The 18,513-nt window shown below is 44.7% G+C and overlaps 1 protein-coding gene and 1 long non-coding RNA gene across 2 annotated transcripts in view; one reads left to right on the top strand and one right to left on the bottom strand.

The window, feature by feature from the left end:
* Nucleotides 1-18,513, bottom strand: part of LOC134895678 (uncharacterized) — a 58,109-nt gene that overhangs the window by 12,847 nt on the left and 26,749 nt on the right. The gene's annotated exons all lie outside the window — the stretch shown is intronic.
* Nucleotides 16,858-18,513, top strand: part of LOC134895591 (proprotein convertase subtilisin/kexin type 5-like) — a 568,642-nt gene continuing 566,986 nt past the window's right edge. Inside the window, exon 1 of the mRNA XM_063913851.1 lies at nucleotides 16,858-16,927. The gene's annotated coding sequence lies outside the window, so the exon portion shown is untranslated. The remainder of the gene's footprint in view (nucleotides 16,928-18,513) is intronic.

Genomic DNA, 18,513 nt, shown 5'->3' with positions numbered 1-18,513 from the left:
GCAGGTTCAGTAGTTTTTGGTGGTGCTCCAGTCTTCTGTACGTGGTGCCTGTACGCCGAAAGTGTCCCGCAATTTTTCTGGCCACCGACAGCATCTCTTGCACGCCCCTGTCGTTTTTAAAAAAATTCTGCACCACCAAATTCAAGGTATGTGCAAAACATGGGACGTGCTGGAATTTGCCCATATTTAATGCACACACAATATTGCTGGCGTTGTCCGATGCCACAAATCCACAGGAGAGTCCAATTGGGGTAAGCCATTCCGCGATGATCTTCCTCAGTTGCCGTAAGAGGTTTTCAGCTGTGTGCGTATTCTGGAAAGCGGTGATACAAAGCGTAGCCTGCCTAGGAAAGAGTTGGCGTTTGCGAGATGCTGCTACTGGTGCCGCCGCTGCTGTTCTTGCGGCGGGAGTCCATACATCTACCCAGTGGGCTGTCACAGTCATATAGTCCTGACCCTGCCCTGCTCCACTTGTCCACATGTCCGTGGTTAAGTGGACATTGGGTACAACTGCATTTTTTAGGAGACTGGTGAGTCTTTTTCTGACGTCCGTGTACATTCTCGGTATCGCCTGCCTAGAGAAGTGGAACCTAGATGGTATTTGGTAACGGGGGCACACTGCCTCAATAAATTGTCTAGTTCCCTGTGAACTAACGGCGGATACCGGACGCACGTCTAACACCAACATAGTTGTCAAGGACTCAGTTATCCGCTTTGCAGTAGGATGACTGCTGTGATATTTCATCTTCCTCGCAAAGGACTGTTGAACAGTCAATTGCTTACTGGAAGTAGTACAAGTGGGCTTACGACTTCCCCTCTGGGATGACCATCGACTCCCAGCGGCAACAACAGCAGCGCCAGCAGCAGTAGGCGTTACACGCAAGGATGCATCGGAGGAATCCCAGGCAGGAGAGGACTCGTCAGACTTGCCAGTGACATGGCCTGCAGGACTATTGGCATTCCTGGGGAAGGAGGAAATTGACACTGAGGGAGTTGGTGGGGTGGTTTGCGTGAGCTTGGTTACAAGAGGAAGGGATTTACTGGTCAGTGGACTGCTTCCGCTGTCACCCAAAGTTTTTGAACTTGTCACTGACTTATTATGAATGCGCTGCAGGTGACGTATAAGGGAGGATGTTCCGAGGTGGTTAACGTCCTTACCCCTACTTATTACAGCTTGACAAAGGGAACACACGGCTTGACACCTGTTGTCCGCATTTCTGGTGAAATACCTCCACACCGAAGAGCTGATTTTTTTGGTATTTTCACCTGGCATGTCAACGGCCATATTCCTCCCACGGACAACAGGTGTCTCCCCGGGTGCCTGACTTAAACAAACCACCTCACCATCAGAATCCTCCTGGTCAATTTCCTCCCCAGCGCCAGCAACACCCATATCCTCCTCATCCTGGTGTACTTCAACACTGACATCTTCAATCTGACTATCAGGAACTGGACTGCGGGTGCTCCTTCCAGCACTTGCAGGGGGCGTGCAAATGGTGGAAGGCGCATGCTCTTCACGTCCAGTGTTGGGAAGGTCAGGCATCGCAACCGACACAATTGGACTCTCCTTGTGGATTTGGGATTTCAAAGAACGCACAGTTCTTTGCGGTGCTTTTGCCAGCTTGAGTCTTTTCAGTTTTCTAGCGAGAGGCTGAGTGCTTCCATCCTCATGTGAAGCTGAACCACTAGCCATGAACATAGGCCAGGGCCTCAGCCGTTCCTTGCCACTCCGTGTGGTAAATGGCATATTGGCAAGTTTACGCTTCTCCTCCGACAATTTTATTTTAGGTTTTGGAGTCCTTTTTTTACTGATATTTGGTGTTTTGGTTTTGACATGCTCTGTACTATGCCATTGGGCATCGGCCTTGGCAGACGACGTTGCTGGCATTTCATCGTCTCGGCCATGACTAGTGGCAGCAGCTTCAGCACGAGGTGGAAGTGGATCTTGATCTTTCCCTAATTTTGGAACCTCAACATTTTTGTTCTCCATATTTTAATAGGCACAACTAAAAGGCACCTCAGGTAAACAATGCAGATGGATGGATTGGATACTAGTATACAATTATGGACGGGCTGCCGAGTGCCGACACAGAGGTAGCCACAGCCGTGAACTACCGCACTGTACTGTGTCTGCTGCTAATATATAGACTGGTTGATAAAGAGATAGTATACTCGTAACTAGTATGTATGTATAAAGAAAGAAAAAAAACCACGGTTAGGTCACTGGTATATACAATTATGGACGGGCTGCCGAGTGCCAACACAGAGGTAGCCACAGCCGTGAACTACCGCACTGTACTGTGTCTGCTGCTAATATATAGACTGGTTGATAAAGAGATAGTATACTCGTAACTAGTATGTATGTATAAAGAAAGAAAAAAAAACCACGGTTAGGTGGTATATACAATTATGGACGGGCTGCCGAGTGCCGACACAGAGGTAGCCACAGCCGTGAACTACCGCACTGTACTGTGTCTGCTGCTAATATATAGACTGGTTGATAAAGAGATAGTATACTCGTAACTAGTATGTATGTATAAAGAAAGAAAAAAAAACCACGGTTAGGTCACTGGTATATACAATTATGGACGGGCTGCCGAGTGCCGACACAGAGGTAGCCACAGCCGTGAACTACCGCACTGTACTGTGTCTGCTGCTAATATATAGACTGGTTGATAAAGAGATAGTATACTCGTAACTAGTATGTATGTATAAAGAAAGAAAAAAAAACCACGGTTAGGTCACTGGTATATACAATTATGGACGGGCTGCCGAGTGCCGACACAGAGGTAGCCACAGCCGTGAACTACCGCACTGTACTGTGTCTGCTGCTAATATATAGACTGGTTGATAAAGAGATAGTATACTCGTAACTAGTATGTATGTATAAAGAAAGAAAAAAAAACCACGGTTAGGTCACTGGTATATACAATTATGGACGGGCTGCGGAGTGCCGACACAGAGGTAGCCACAGCCGTGAACTACCGCACTGTACTGTGTCTGCTGCTAATATATAGACTGGTTGATAAAGAGATAGTATACTCGTAACTAGTATGTATGTATAAAGAAAGAAAAAAAAACCACGGTTAGGTGGTATATACAATTATGGACGGGCTGCCGAGTGCCGACACAGAGGTAGCCACAGCCGTGAACTACCGCACTGTACTGTGTCTGCTGCTAATATATAGACTGGTTGATAAAGAGATAGTATACTCGTAACTAGTATGTATGTATAAAGAAAGAAAAAAAAACCACGGTTAGGTCACTGGTATATACAATTATGGACGGGCTGCCGAGTGCCGACACAGAGGTAGCCACAGCCGTGAACTACCGCACTGTACACTGGTTGATAAAGAGATAGTAGTATACTCGTAACAACTAGTATGACGACGGTATAAAGAATGAAAAAAAAACCACGGTTAGGTGGTATATAATACAATTATGGTTGGACGGACTGCCTGCCGAGTGCCGACACAGAGGTAGCCACAGCCGTGAACTACCGCACTGTACACTGGTTGATAAAGAGATAGTAGTATACTCGTAACAACTAGTATGACGACGGTATAAAGAATGAAAAAAAAAACCACGGTTAGGTGGTATATAATACAATTATGGTTGGACGGACTGCCTGCCGAGTGCCGACACAGAGGTAGCCACAGCCGTGAACTACCGCACTGTACACTGGTTGATAAAGAGATAGTAGTATACTCGTAACAACTAGTATGACGACGGTATAAAGAACGAAAAAAAAACCACGGTTAGGTGGTATATATTATAATACAATTATGGATGGACGGACTGCCTGCCGAGTTCCGACACAGAGGTAGCCACAGCCGTGAACTACCGCACTGTACACTGGTTGATAAAGAGATAGTAGTATACTCGTAACAACTAGTATGACGACGGTATAAAGAACGGAAAAAAAACCACGGTTAGGTGGTATATATTATAATACAATTATGGATGGACGGACTGCCTGCCGAGTGCCGACACAGAGGTAGCCACAGCCGTGAACTACCGCACTGTACTGTGTCTGCTGCTAATATAGACTGGTTGATAAAGAGATAGTATACAATACTACTAATATACTGGTGGTCAGGCACTGGTCACCACTAGTCACACTGGCAGTGGCACTCCTGCAGCAAAAGTGTGCACTGTTTAATTTTAATATAATAGTATTTATCATGTACTCCTGGCTCCTGCTATAACAACCTGCAGTGCTCCCCAGTCTCCCCCACAATTATAAGCTTTATATACAATACATTGATGTGCAGCACACTGGGCTGAGCAGTGCACACAGACTGAGTCACTGTGTGACTGTGTATCGTTTTTTTCAGGCAGAGAACGGATATATTAAATAAAACAAACAACTGCACTGTCTCTGGTGGTCACTGGTCACTGTGGTCGTCAGTCACTAAACTCTGTCTGCACTCTGCACTCTCTTCTAATCTACAGTATCACAGCAATCTCTCTCTCTCTCTCTCTTCTAAATCTAATCTAAATGGAGAGGACGCCAGCCACGTCCTCTCCCTATCAATCTCAATGCACGTGTGAAAATGGCGGCGACGCGCGGCTCCTTATATAGAATCCGAGTCTCGCGATAGAATCCGAGCCTCGCGAGAATCCGACAGCGTCATGATGACGTTCGGTGCGCGCTCGGGTTAACCGAGCAAGGCGGGAAGATCCGAGTCGCTCGGACCCGTGAAAAATAAAGTGAAGTTCGTGCGGGTTCGGATTCAAAGAAACCGAACCCGCTCATCTCTACTATATATATTATATATCTGTCTGACTGCTCAGCTCACACAGCTTATAATTGTGGGGGAGACTGGGGAGCACTACTGCAGTGCCAGTTATAGGTTATAGCAGGAGCCAGGAGTACATAATATTATATTAAAATTAAACAGTGCACACTTTTGCTGCAGGAGTGCCACTGCCAGTGTAACTAGTGACCAGTGACCTGACCACCAGTATATATAATATTAGTAGTATACTATCTCTTTATCAACCAGTCTATATTAGCAGCAGACACAGTACAGTGCGGTAGTTCACGGCTGTGGCTACCTCTGTGTCGGCACTCGGCAGCCCGTCCATAATTGTATATACCACCTAACCGTGGTTTTTTTTTCTTTCTTTATACATACATACTAGTTACGAGTATACTATCTCTTTATCAACCAGTCTATATTAGCAGCAGACACAGTACAGTGCGGTAGTTCACGGCTGTGGCTACCTCTGTGTCGGCACTCGGCAGCCCGTCCATAATTGTATATACCACCTAACCGTGGTTTTTTTTTTCTTTCTTTATACATACATACTAGTTACGAGTATACTATCTCTTTATCAACCAGTCTATATATTAGCAGCAGACACAGTACAGTGCGGTAGTTCACGGCTGTGGCTACCTCTGTGTCGGCACTCGGCAGCCCGTCCATAATTGTATATACCACCTAACCGTGGTTTTTTTTTCTTTCTTTATACATACATACTAGTTACGAGTATACTATCTCTTTATCAACCAGTCTATATATTAGCAGCAGACACAGTACAGTGCGGTAGTTCACGGCTGTGGCTACCTCTGTGTCGGCACTCGGCAGCCCGTCCATAATTGTATATACCACCTAACCGTGGTTTTTTTTTCTTTCTTTATACATACATACTAGTTACGAGTATACTATCTCTTTATCAACCAGTCTATATATTAGCAGCAGACACAGTACAGTGCGGTAGTTCACGGCTGTGGCTACCTCTGTGTCGGCACTCGGCAGCCCGTCCATAATTGTATATACCACCTAACCGTGGTTTTTTTTTCTTTCTTTATACATACATACTAGTTACGAGTATACTATCTCTTTATCAACCAGTCTATATTAGCAGCAGACACAGTACAGTGCGGTAGTTCACGGCTGTGGCTACCTCTGTGTCGGCACTCGGCAGCCCGTCCATAATTGTATATACCACCTAACCGTGGTTTTTTTTTCTTTCTTTATACATACATACTAGTTACGAGTATACTATCTCTTTATCAACCAGTCTATATATTAGCAGCAGACACAGTACAGTGCGGTAGTTCACGGCTGTGGCTACCTCTGTGTCGGCACTCGGCAGCCCGTCCATAATTGTATATACCACCTAACCGTGGTTTTTTTTTCTTTCTTTATACATACATACTAGTTACGAGTATACTATCTCTTTATCAACCAGTCTATATTAGCAGCAGACACAGTACAGTGCGGTAGTTCACGGCTGTGGCTACCTCTGTGTCGGCACTCGGCAGCCCGTCCATAATTGTATATACCACCTAACCGTGGTTTTTTTTTCTTTCTTTATACATACATACTAGTTACGAGTATACTATCTCTTTATCAACCAGTCTATATATTAGCAGCAGACACAGTACAGTGCGGTAGTTCACGGCTGTGGCTACCTCTGTGTCGGCACTCGGCAGCCCGTCCATAATTGTATATACCACCTAACCGTGGTTTTTTTTTCTTTCTTTATACATACATACTAGTTACGAGTATACTATCTCTTTATCAACCAGTCTATATATTAGCAGCAGACACAGTACAGTGCGGTAGTTCACGGCTGTGGCTACCTCTGTGTCGGCACTCGGCAGCCCGTCCATAATTGTATACTAGTATCCAATCCATCCATCTCCATTGTTTACCTGAGGTGCCTTTTAGTTGTGCCTATTAAAATATGGAGAACAAAAATGTTGAGGTTCCAAAATTAGGGAAAGATCAAGATCCACTTCCACCTCGTGCTGAAGCTGCTGCCACTAGTCATGGCCGAGACGATGAAATGCCAGCAACGTCGTCTGCCAAGGCCGATGCCCAATGTCATAGTACAGAGCATGTCAAATCCAATGCACCAAATATCAGTAAAAAAAGGACTCCAAAACCTAAAATAAAATTGTCGGAGGAGAAGCGTAAACTTGCCAATATGCCATTTACCACACGGAGTGGCAAGGAACGGCTGAGGCCCTGGCCTATGTTCATGGCTAGTGGTTCAGCTTCACATGAGGATGGAAGCACTCAGCCTCTCGCTAGAAAAATGAAAAGACTCAAGCTGGCAAAAGCAGCACAGCAAAGAACTGTGCATTCTTCGAAATCCCAAATCCACAAGGAGAGTCCAATTGTGTCGGTTGCGATGCCTGACCTTCCCAACACTGGACGTGAAGAGCATGCGCCTTCCACCATTTGCACGCCCCCTGCAAGTGCTGGAAGGAGCACCCGCAGTCCAGTTCCTGATAGTCAGATTGAAGATGTCAGTGTTGAAGTACACCAGGATGAGGAGGATATGGGTGTTGCTGGCGCTGGGGAGGAAATTGACCAGGAGGATTCTGATGGTGAGGTGGTTTGTTTAAGTCAGGCACCCGGGGAGACACCTGTTGTCCGTGGGAGGAATATGGCCGTTGACATGCCAGGTGAAAATACCAAAAAAATCAGCTCTTCGGTGTGGAGGTATTTCACCAGAAATGCGGACAACAGGTGTCAAGTCGTGTGTTCCCTTTGTCAAGCTGTAATAAGTAGGGGTAAGGACGTTAACCACCTCGGAACATCCTCCCTTATACGTCACCTGCAGCGCATTCATAATAAGTCAGTGACAAGTTCAAAAACTTTGGGTGACAGCGGAAGCAGTCCACTGACCAGTAAATCCCTTCCTCTTGTAACCAAGCTCACGCAAACCACCCCACCAACTCCCTCAGTGTCAATTTCCTCCTTCCCCAGGAATGCCAATAGTCCTGCAGGCCATGTCACTGGCAATTCTGACGAGTCCTCTCCTGCCTGAAATTCCTCCGATGCATCCTTGCGTGTAACGCCTACTGCTGCTGGCGCTGCTGTTGTTGCCGCTGGGAGTCGATGGTCATCCCAGAGGGGAAGTCGTAAGCCCACTTGTACTAATTCCAGTAAGCAATTGACTGTTCAACAGTCCTTTGCGAGGAAGATGAAATATCACAGCAGTCATCCTACTGCAAAGCGGATAACTGAGGCCTTGGCATCCTGGGTGGTGAGAAACGTGGTTCCGGTATCCATCATTACTGCAGAGCCAACTAGAGACTTGTTGGAGGTACTGTGTCCCCGGTACCAAATACCATCTAGGTTCCATTTCTCTAGGCAGGCGATACCGAAAATGTACACAGACCTCAGAAAAAGAGTCACCAGTGTCCTAAAAAATGCAGCTGTACCCAATGTCCACTTAACCACGGACATGTGGACAAGTGGAGCAGGGCAGGGTCAGGACTATATGACTGTGACAGCCCACTGGGTAGATGTATGGACTCCCGCCGCAAGAACAGCAGCGGCGGCACCAGTAGCAGCATCTCGCAAACGCCAACTCTTTCCTAGGCAGGCTACGCTTTGTATCACCGCTTTCCAGAATACGCACACAGCTGAAAACCTCTTACGGCAACTGAGGAAGATCATCGCGGAATGGCTTACCCCAATTGGACTCTCCTGTGGATTTGTGGCATCGGACAACGCCAGCAATATTGTGTGTGCATTAAATATGGGCAAATTCCAGCACGTCCCATGTTTTGCACATACCTTGAATTTGGTGGTGCAGAATTTTTTAAAAAACGACAGGGGCGTGCAAGAGATGCTGTCGGTGGCCAGAAAAATTGCGGGACACTTTCGGCGTACAGGCACCACGTACAGAAGACTGGAGCACCACCAAAAACTACTGAACCTGCCCTGCCATCATCTGAAGCAAGAAGTGGTAACGAGGTGGAATTCAACCCTCTATATGCTTCAGAGGTTGGAGGAGCAGCAAAAGGCCATTCAAGCCTATACAATTGAGCACGATATAGTAGGTGGAATGCACCTGTCTCAAGTGCAGTGGAGAATGATTTCAACGTTGTGCAAGGTTCTGATGCCCTTTGAACTTGCCACACGTGAAGTCAGTTCAGACACTGCCAGCCTGAGTCAGGTCATTCCCCTCATCAGGCTTTTGCAGAAGAAGCTGGAGGCATTGAAGAAGGAGCTAAAAGGGAGCGATTCCGCTAGGCATGTGGGACTTGTGGATGCAGCCCTTAATTCGCTTAACAAGGATTCACGGGTGGTCAATCTGTTGAAATCAGAGCACTACATTTTGGCCACCGTGCTCGATCCTAGATTTAAAGCCTACCTTGGATCTCTCTTTCCGGCAGACACAGGTCTGCTGGGGTTGAAAGACCTGCTGGTGACAAAATTGTCAAGTCAAGCGGAACGCGACCTGTCAACATCTCCTCCTTCACATTCTCCCGCAACTGGGGGTGCGAGGAAAAGGCTCAGAATTCCGAGCCCACCCGCTGGCGGTGATGCAGGGCAGTCTGGAGCGACTGCTGATGCTGACATCTGGTCCGGACTGAAGGACCTGACAACGATTACGGACATGTCGTCTACTGTCACTGCATATGATTCTCTCAACATTGATAGAATGGTGGAGGATTATATGAGTGACCGCATCCAAGTAGGCACGTCACACAGTCCGTACTTATACTGGCAGGAAAAAGAGGCAATTTGGAGGCCCTTGCACAAACTGGCTTTATTCTACCTAAGTTGCCCTCCCACAAGTGTGTACTCCGAAAGAGTGTTTAGTGCCGCCGCTCACCTTGTCAGCAATCGGCGTACGAGGTTACATCCAGAAAATGTGGAGAAGATGATGTTCATTAAAATGAATTATAATCAATTCCTCCGCGGAGACATTGACCAGCAGCAATTGCCTCCACAAAGTACACAGGGAGCTGAGATGGCGGATTCCAGTGGGGACGAATTGATAATCTGTGAGGAGGGGGATGTACACGGTGATATATCGGAGGGTGAAGATGAGGTGGACATCTTGCCTCTGTAGAGCCAGTTTGTGCAAGGAGAGATTAATTGCTTCTTTTTTGGGGGGGGTCCAAACCAACCCGTCATATCAGTCACAGTCGTGTGGCAGACCCTGTCACTGAAATGATGGGTTGGTTAAAGTGTGCATGTCCTGTTTTGTTTATACAACATAAGGGTGGGTGGGAGGGCCCAAGGACAATTCCATCTTGCACCTCTTTTTTCTTTTCTTTTTCTTTGCATCATGTGCTGATTGGGGAGGGTTTTTTGGAAGGGACATCCTGCGTGACACTGCAGTGCCACTCCTAGATGGGCCCGGTGTTTGTGTCGGCCACTAGGGTCGCTAACCTTACTCACACAGTCAGCTACCTCATTGCGCCTCTTTTTTTCTTTGCGTCATGTGCTGTTTGGGGAGGGTTTTTTGGAAGGGACATCCTGCGTGACACTGCAGTGCCACTCCTAGATGGGCCCGGTGTTTGTGTCGGCCACTAGGGTCGCTAATCTTACTCACACAGCTACCTCATTGCGCCTCTTTTTTTCTTTGCGTCATGTGCTGTTTGGGGAGGGTTTTTTGGAAGGGACATCCTGCGTGACACTGCAGTGCCACTCCTAGATGGGCCCGGTGTTTGTGTCGGCCACTAGGGTCGCTTATCTTACTCACACAGCGACCTCGGTGCAAATTTTAGGACTAAAAATAATATTGTGAGGTGTGAGGTATTCAGAATAGACTGAAAATGAGTGTAAATTATGGTTTTTGAGGTTAATAATACTTTGGGATCAAAATGACCCCCAAATTCTATGATTTAAGCTGTTTTTTAGTGTTTTTTGAAAAAAACACCCGAATCCAAAACACACCCGAATCCGACAAAAAAAATTCGGTGAGGTTTTGCCAAAACGCGTTCGAACCCAAAACACGGCCGCGGAACCGAACCCAAAACCAAAACACAAAACCCGAAAAATTTCAGGCGCTCATCTCTACTGTTTATACAACATAAGGGTGGGTGGGAGGGCCCAAGGACAATTCCAACTTGCACCTCTTTTTTCTTTCATTTTTCTTTGCATCATGTGCTGTTTGGGGACAATTTTTTTGAAGTGCCATCCTGCCTGACACTGCAGTGCCACTCCTAGATGGGCCAGGTGTTTGTGTCGGCCACTTGTGTCGCTTAGCTTAATCACACAGCCACCTTGGTGCACCTCTTTTTTTCTTTGCATCATGTGCTGTTTGGGGACTATTTTTTTGAAGTGCCATCCTGCCTGACACTGCAGTGCCACTCCTAGATGGGCCAGGTGTTTGTGTCGGCCACTTGTGTCGCTTAGCTTAGCCATCCAGCGACCTCGGTGCAAATTTTAGGACTAAGGGGGTCATTCCGAGTTGTTCGCTCTGTAAATTTCTTCGCATCGCAGCGATTTTCCGCTTAGTGCACATGCGCAATGTTCGCACTGCGACTGCGCCAAGTAAATTTACTATGAAGTTAGGAATTTTACTCACGGCTTTTTCATTGTTCAGGCGATCGTAATGTGATTGACAGGAAGTGGGTGTTTCTGGGCGGAAACTGGCCGTTTTATGGGTGTGTGTGAAAAAACGCTACCGTTTCTGGGAAAAACGCGGGAGTGTCTGGGCGAACGCTGGGAGTGTTTGTGACGTCAAACCAGGAACGAAACTGACTGAACTGATCGCAGTGGCAGAGTAAGTGTCGAGCTACTCAGAAACTGCTAAGAAATTTCTATTCGCAATTTTGAGAATCTTTCGTTCGCAATTCTGCTAAGCTAAGATTCACTCCCAGTAGGCGGCAGCTTAGCGTGTGCAATGCTGCTAAAAGCAGATTGCGAGCGAACAACTCGGAATGAGGGCCAGTGTTTCCATATATACTGTACATCAAACAGGATAGGCAATAAGTGCCATAATACATTATAGTCTTCTTTTAGACAAGATATAAATAATATATTACATAACAATACCTGGATGGTATTTGATTGTGAATTGCGAACAGAAACATTATACATTTATTACTCAGGGTGGCCTACAGTACCTGGATTACTGCTCTGGTACCCAGATTGACTAGTCTCCTCAAATTGAATTTCTCCTGCAAGCTCTGCAGTCTCGTTAGATACTGCTAGGGTGAGTACACATCAGGCCAACATTGTGTATACTGTCTAATGTGTACACTCAATTGCGCACTCCAGCGGATTACATGCGTCATCAACGATATTGCATATGGAGCCATGCATATTAATGCAGGACTAAACAGTGATCGTTCTGTTGTTCATTAAATCTTCCTGGTGTGAAACAGCAATCTGGCATGGTCAAGGATGAAGAAAAACCGCCTAAACCAATGGCCCCGATTGCCGTTCATTCTGATGTGTAGCTGGCCTTACAGTCTTCTGGGCAAACGCTGGGTCTGGAGCTACTCTGAAACTGCTAAGACTTGTGTAATCGCAATATTGCGAATCTTTCGTTCGCAATTTTAAGAAGCTAAGATTCACTCCCAGTAGGCGGCGGCTTAGCGTGTGCAAAGCTGCTAAAAACAGCTTGCGAGCGAACAACTCGGAATGACCACCTAAAAATAATATTGTGAGGTGTTCAGAATAGACTGGAAATGAGTGGAAATTATGGTTATTGAGGTTAATAAAACTATGGGATCAAAATGACCCCCAAATTCTATGATTTAAGCTGTTTTTTAGTTTTTTTTTGTAAAAAACACCCGAATCCAAAACACACCGGAATCCGACAAAAAAATTTCGGTGAGGTTTTGCCAAAACGCGTCCGAATCCAAAACACGGCCGCGGAAACGAATCCAAAACCAAAACACAAAACCCGAAAAATGTCCGGTGCACATCACTAATATATATATACACAAGTGCTTGAATCATGGACTGGCACTCCTCTTCTATGTGATAAGTTGCTCCGGTGCCCCCAGAGAAAAGAAATTATCAACATGCAAAAAAAGGTCTGCGGCACTCAGAGGCTTGACAGTGCAAATCGTGTATTCACATCAGCATATCCAACCAACGTTTTGGGGCTTGCACGCCCCTTTGTCAAGATGAACAGAAATGACAAAGGGGCGTGCGAGCCCCGAAACGTTGGTTGGATATGCTGAGTGCCGCAGGCCTTTTTTTGCATGTGTATATATATATATATATATATATATATATATGCGTGTGTGTGTGTGTGTGTGTGTGTGTGTGTGTGTGTGTGTGTGTGTGTGTGTGTATTTGTCTATGGAGTGTTCTGAAAAAAATGTATATACTGTATATATACATTTCATTGTCTCTTATTTTAAATCACACATTTCTTAGCAGTCATTCCCAGGATTAGAACCCATGACCTGTTACACTTTACTGGTGGAGCTATTTGTTCCTGTACAGGAAACATGAGAATTCTTACTATATGAAGTTATGTCTAATTGTCAGAGAAGTAACTTCATATACAGTAGTTAGAATACTATTATTTCCTATACAGGAGCAAGCAGCTTCATCAGTACGGTGTCTGCTTACAGTGTAATAGGTTGTGGTTCCTAATCCTGGGTATGACACTTGTAAAACATGTATCTACAGTGTAATAAAAAGTGTGTGATTTGTAAGGTGCAGGGATCAGTGAGGAAGTTGGCCACTGAACAGATAGCAGCAGCTATCAATTAACTTAATTCAATGGTGTCACAGCATGGGAGGAGAGGTGCCCCCTTCAGAGCAGGAGCCCGGAGGCAGATGACTCCGTTGCCTCCCAGAGTTACGCCTCTGTATACGTATGTCCGCTTATTGGTCATTCATTGAATATCTACATATAGGCATGCTGGCAGTTTCTGGCTGTATTTTGAATTGGATAAGGAATCCTGTTGCATACATGCTGAAGCCATAAGGAGTAAAAGGTATACTTTAACCACATTTTGGTGATTGTGTACTAAATAGTGATCATATAACGATGGTGGTGTTATGTTTGACCGCATTTTAAGTACTTTTAAGTGGTTGGATATGGGCTAGTAGTTAATATTCTAGTCCGCTGTCGATAAGATTCATTGATGGGCCCTTACTTTCGTTTTAGGAAGTAAGTTATATATCTGGCAGTTAATGACATCATGGGGAATTGATATTCAATAGTTATCACTTTTAGGTGGAGGTATCTAGCTATGTTGGCTATGTATCATGGAGGTGGCCTGGCAGGCTTTGGTTTGATTTACTTCATGTGCTTTTTTCTGTTCTTTTTGTATAGATGCTGAAATTTATTTGAACCATGACCCTCATTCCGAGTTGATCACTCTCTAGCTACTTTTAGCAGCCGTGCAAACGCATAGTTGCCGCCCACGGTGGAGTGTGCGATCGCATGTGTAGCCGAGTAGTACAAAAACATTTTGTGCAAAACAAGACCAGCCTTGTAGTTACTTATCCTGTGCGATGATTCCAGCAACAGAGGTCCCTGAATTGACGCCAGACACCCGCCCTACAAATGCCTGGTCACGCCTGCGTTTTCCCTACCACTCCCAGAAAATGGTCAGTTGACACCCATAAACGCCCTCTTCCTGTCAATGGATTAGTCGCTAGAAGCATTGCACAGCAACGATGCTGTTTGTACCCGTACGACGCGCGTGGGCATTGCGGTACATACGCATGCCCAGTTTTGTCGTTTTTTTTTACCTGATCGCTGCGCTGCGAAAATCGGCAGCGAACGATCAACTCGGAATGACCCCACATATACTGTATGTTCTATCTACTAATATGTGTGAACTAAAAAACCTTCTCCTGATGAAGATTCATCCTTTGTGAATCGAAACGTCGAGACATGTTGAGGCAATGCGAAATAAAACTTTGACCCTTCAGTGATGTATTCTTGTTATTTACGGAGAGTGCACCTTCCACTTTAACTAAGTGGTATCCTGGATATATATATATATATATATTTCCAAGTAGCAGGCACTCTGTATAGCAATAAATGCCTCTGTGTTAACTCATGAGGTAGATATAGCAGTGCAGATAGTGGCACTCTAACAGACTTAAAAACAAAGCAACCAAACTTTGTCTGTTGAAATCGACGTTTAGGATTTTACTCCTTTTTCAAGACATGACATGTCTATCTGCTCCTACATGGCTTGATGGATCTGTACCAAACTTGGTACACATACCCTTCATTATGCTACTTAAAATACTGGTGGGATTTAAACTAAAAAAATCGCCTCTTTTTTGGGGCCAGGGCCATTTATTTTATATATAAAAGTAATTGGTCTGTTTGTCTGTCCGGCTATACATTCAGACACCCATGAACCAATTGGGATGAAACCAACGTGAGGTGGTCCAGTTGGCTCCTGGTCAGGTTTTAGGGGCGTTAGGGTCCTGGTCAGACTTTGCAGCAGAATGAGCTGTTCAGAACTTTTACCCAAGGAGCCTGTTCTGGATGGATGTGGAAGAAAGTTTCACAGAGTGGTAACACTGGATCTCAGAAGACATACTTTGACCCGGGAAGCCTATTCTTTGCCTGTCACTCTATGGATTTGGAAGAAAACTTCATAGAGTGGAAACATTGCATCCCAGAATACATACTATAGGGTTGAGGTTGGTTGGACCTCATGACGGAATGCACCGGGCAAAACTGTGATGGATTTGGAAGAAAACATCACAAAGTAATAACACTGAATCCCAGAAGACATACGTGGTAGGGGTTTGGGGTCCCAATCGGACCTCCCGTTGGTGTATGCTGGCTATAATTTCGAGACATGGAGCTTGTTCTGGACCTGCCTCTGGATGGATTTGGAAGAAAACTTCACAGAGTGGTAACATTGGATCCCAGAAGACATACTAGGTGGTTGGGGACCCGGTAGGACCTCATGTTGGTGTACCCTGGGTAGAACTTTAGCACAGGGAGCTTGTTCTGGGCTTTCCACTGGATGGATTTGGAAGAAAACTTTAGAGTGGTAACATTGGATCTAAGAAGACATACTAGGGGGTTGGGGAAAGGGTAGGACTTCATGTTGGTGTATGCTGGGTAGAACTTTGACACAGGGAGCCTGTACTGGGCCTTCCACTGGATGGATTTGGATGAAAATGTTAATGAACTGTAATAACTGAAAGAAATAACTATAATTCAGTTACCTGAAATAACTGACTGAAATAACAATAAATCTATGCACTAAAATAACTGACAGAAATGGAAATGGGAAGACAAAAAATATTGATTACCCAAAAGCCTTGGAATAGCAACATTGATAACAGAAGGAAACCTTTAAACCTACCTCACAATAGAAAAGTAATTATAACACTGAACAGAAAGAAAAGCTGGGGATTAGGGCTACTGGTGACACCACTTAAACAAAAACGACACTGGGCAGACACCTCATGGTTGTGTTGGAAGAGCTACTAAACTACTAATCATTTTTAATCTATTGACCATTACATCCAACTCAGTGATAACTTAATAACTGGAAACTTTAAACCTGGGTAACACCGGGTACTTCAGCTAGTTATGTTTATATTTAACATATAACAAACTTCTTTACTAATAGTTATACATGACATTTTGGTGGGTAATTCGATTGCCCACGGTAATTTACCACAGGCTAATTGATAGCCCAGGGATGTCCAATTAGCCCCGAAGGCAGCCCAATACCAGAACATATCCGGGAATACCGTAAGGCCCCAAAAAGAATCCCTGATAAGTGCTCTGTTTTCACAATCGCAGCCACGAAAGCACAAAGGTCTATGGACTTATCACGGATCATATGTGTTGAAAGAAAGAGGTAAAAACCAATTGGATGGCCCTCCCCCCTCAAAAAATTGTGATAAAGTCCTCTTTTTACTGCCTGAAAATTACAGCATACATTTGAATTCCCCCCTATGTCTGATGCAAACCTAGAGACAGAGAATATAGTTTCTGCGGAACTTCATATATCTGCTTCTGTAGGTTAGATATCTAGGAATCATACTCCACACTGCATTTTGAAATTTGCCCAATAAATATATGTACACTTTTATAACTTAAACCCTGAAACAATACAGACAAATCCAAGTAATATAAAATATTTTTTCTCTGCCAGCTGCATAATAAAGTCTCCCACTCACAACCAAGTTATTTAATGTTGACTACAACCGGAGTGCTTAGAGATTCCATGTTGAACACCCACAGATGAGCTAGAAAGGTAAGATTGAGATGCAAATACATGTTTACATTAAATGTACTCATAATTGGGGAATATATATATATATAATACTGTATTAATAACATGTAAAATGTTACTTCTATACAAACAATGTATGCATTTTGGTGCATAATGTATTTAAAAATCACTTTAATATTATTCTATTTTTAAGTTTCATATATACCAAATGCCCTAAAGCTAGTGATTTAGCTGTTTTATGCTCTGCTCAGTATATAAAGGGATTACGTATAATCCAGCTGGTGATAAGATCCGCCTTAGCATCGGAAAGTCTATTACGAAGTAGCTTAGGTATCTCAGGACGATGTCTATGGAGCAAAATCATAAAGTATTTTTAATTCAACTGAACACTCTAATATGGTCTTTCAGATCCTCTGCACTTGCATAAGCTAAGTCAGTTTACCAGGGCTGCCCAGGACTGACAAAATAAGCAGCCTCACCTCTACCCACACTAGCATGTGGATCCTTAAATTTGATCCACAAATTTGATTGTGAGTTACTTAAAAAAAAGTCTTCTTCTTTGGCTGATGTTTCTGTCTTCTCCTATGCCAACAAACTTTGCTTACTTGGATCTCTAGGGCGCAGTATTCTGCTGCGCCACTATACCCTACGTGATGTCACACATTGTCACATATAGGCGGAGCGCCGCAGACCTGCAGGAATGATTCACAGTGGGCCAATGTGCAGGGAACGTTTGTTTCTAAGTCCTCCTTGTGCATCGGCCTGCTGTTCTTGCACAGCACTGGTGCAGCCAGTGCCATATTAAGGTCCATATGGGCCTGGAGAAGAAATTTATGAATGACCAATTGTGTGTGATTGCATGGGGTGTGACTAGTACCGCAGAAGTGTGAGTAGTGATGTTGGGACCAGTGGTGGAAGGGTGTCTACACAAGGGATGTGGCTAGCACCATGAAAGGCCTAGCTAGATAGATAGACAGATAGATAGATAGACAGACAGACAGACAGACAGACAGACAGACAGACAGACAGACAGACAGACAGATAGATAGATAGATAGATAGATAGATAGATAGATAGATAGATAGACAGATAGATAGACAGATAGATAGATAGATAGATAGATAGATAGATAGATAGATAGATAGATAGATAGATAGATAGATAGATAGATACAGATGTAGCGCCTTGAGTCCTGTTGGAGAAAGAGCGCTATATAAATAAAAGTATTATTATTATTACACCTAGGCATGAATGCGGCTACATCTAGGGTGAACGGGTGGCAAAAGACGCAGCTCGGCGTGGCTAGGCACGGGCGCATCTAGCCACGCCTGGAGTGCCAGTGCCAACAAGAAGTAGCCACAATGAGCGTGGCTACATCTGTAGATAGACTGAGTGACACTCCACAGACTTTCAGAGAAGAAACTGCATGCACTACAGCACAGTGGATTACATTATGCTGTAGTGTGTGCAGTCTTTTCTTCCATGAAAGTATGTGGCGTGTACCTAGGCATTTCTCCCATTTTGTACAGTGAAGCGATTGGAGTGAATTTGACCCAGCAGATGTCTGGTCTATAACTACTGGTATATATATATCCTCTCTCCAACTG

This window comes from Pseudophryne corroboree, chromosome 1 (genome assembly GCF_028390025.1).
Source record: "Pseudophryne corroboree isolate aPseCor3 chromosome 1, aPseCor3.hap2, whole genome shotgun sequence".
In the NCBI taxonomy this organism is placed as follows: domain Eukaryota; kingdom Metazoa; phylum Chordata; class Amphibia; order Anura; family Myobatrachidae; genus Pseudophryne; species Pseudophryne corroboree.
Note: the sequence above shows the minus strand (reverse complement) of the source record. Positions and strands in the feature narration are given on the sequence as shown.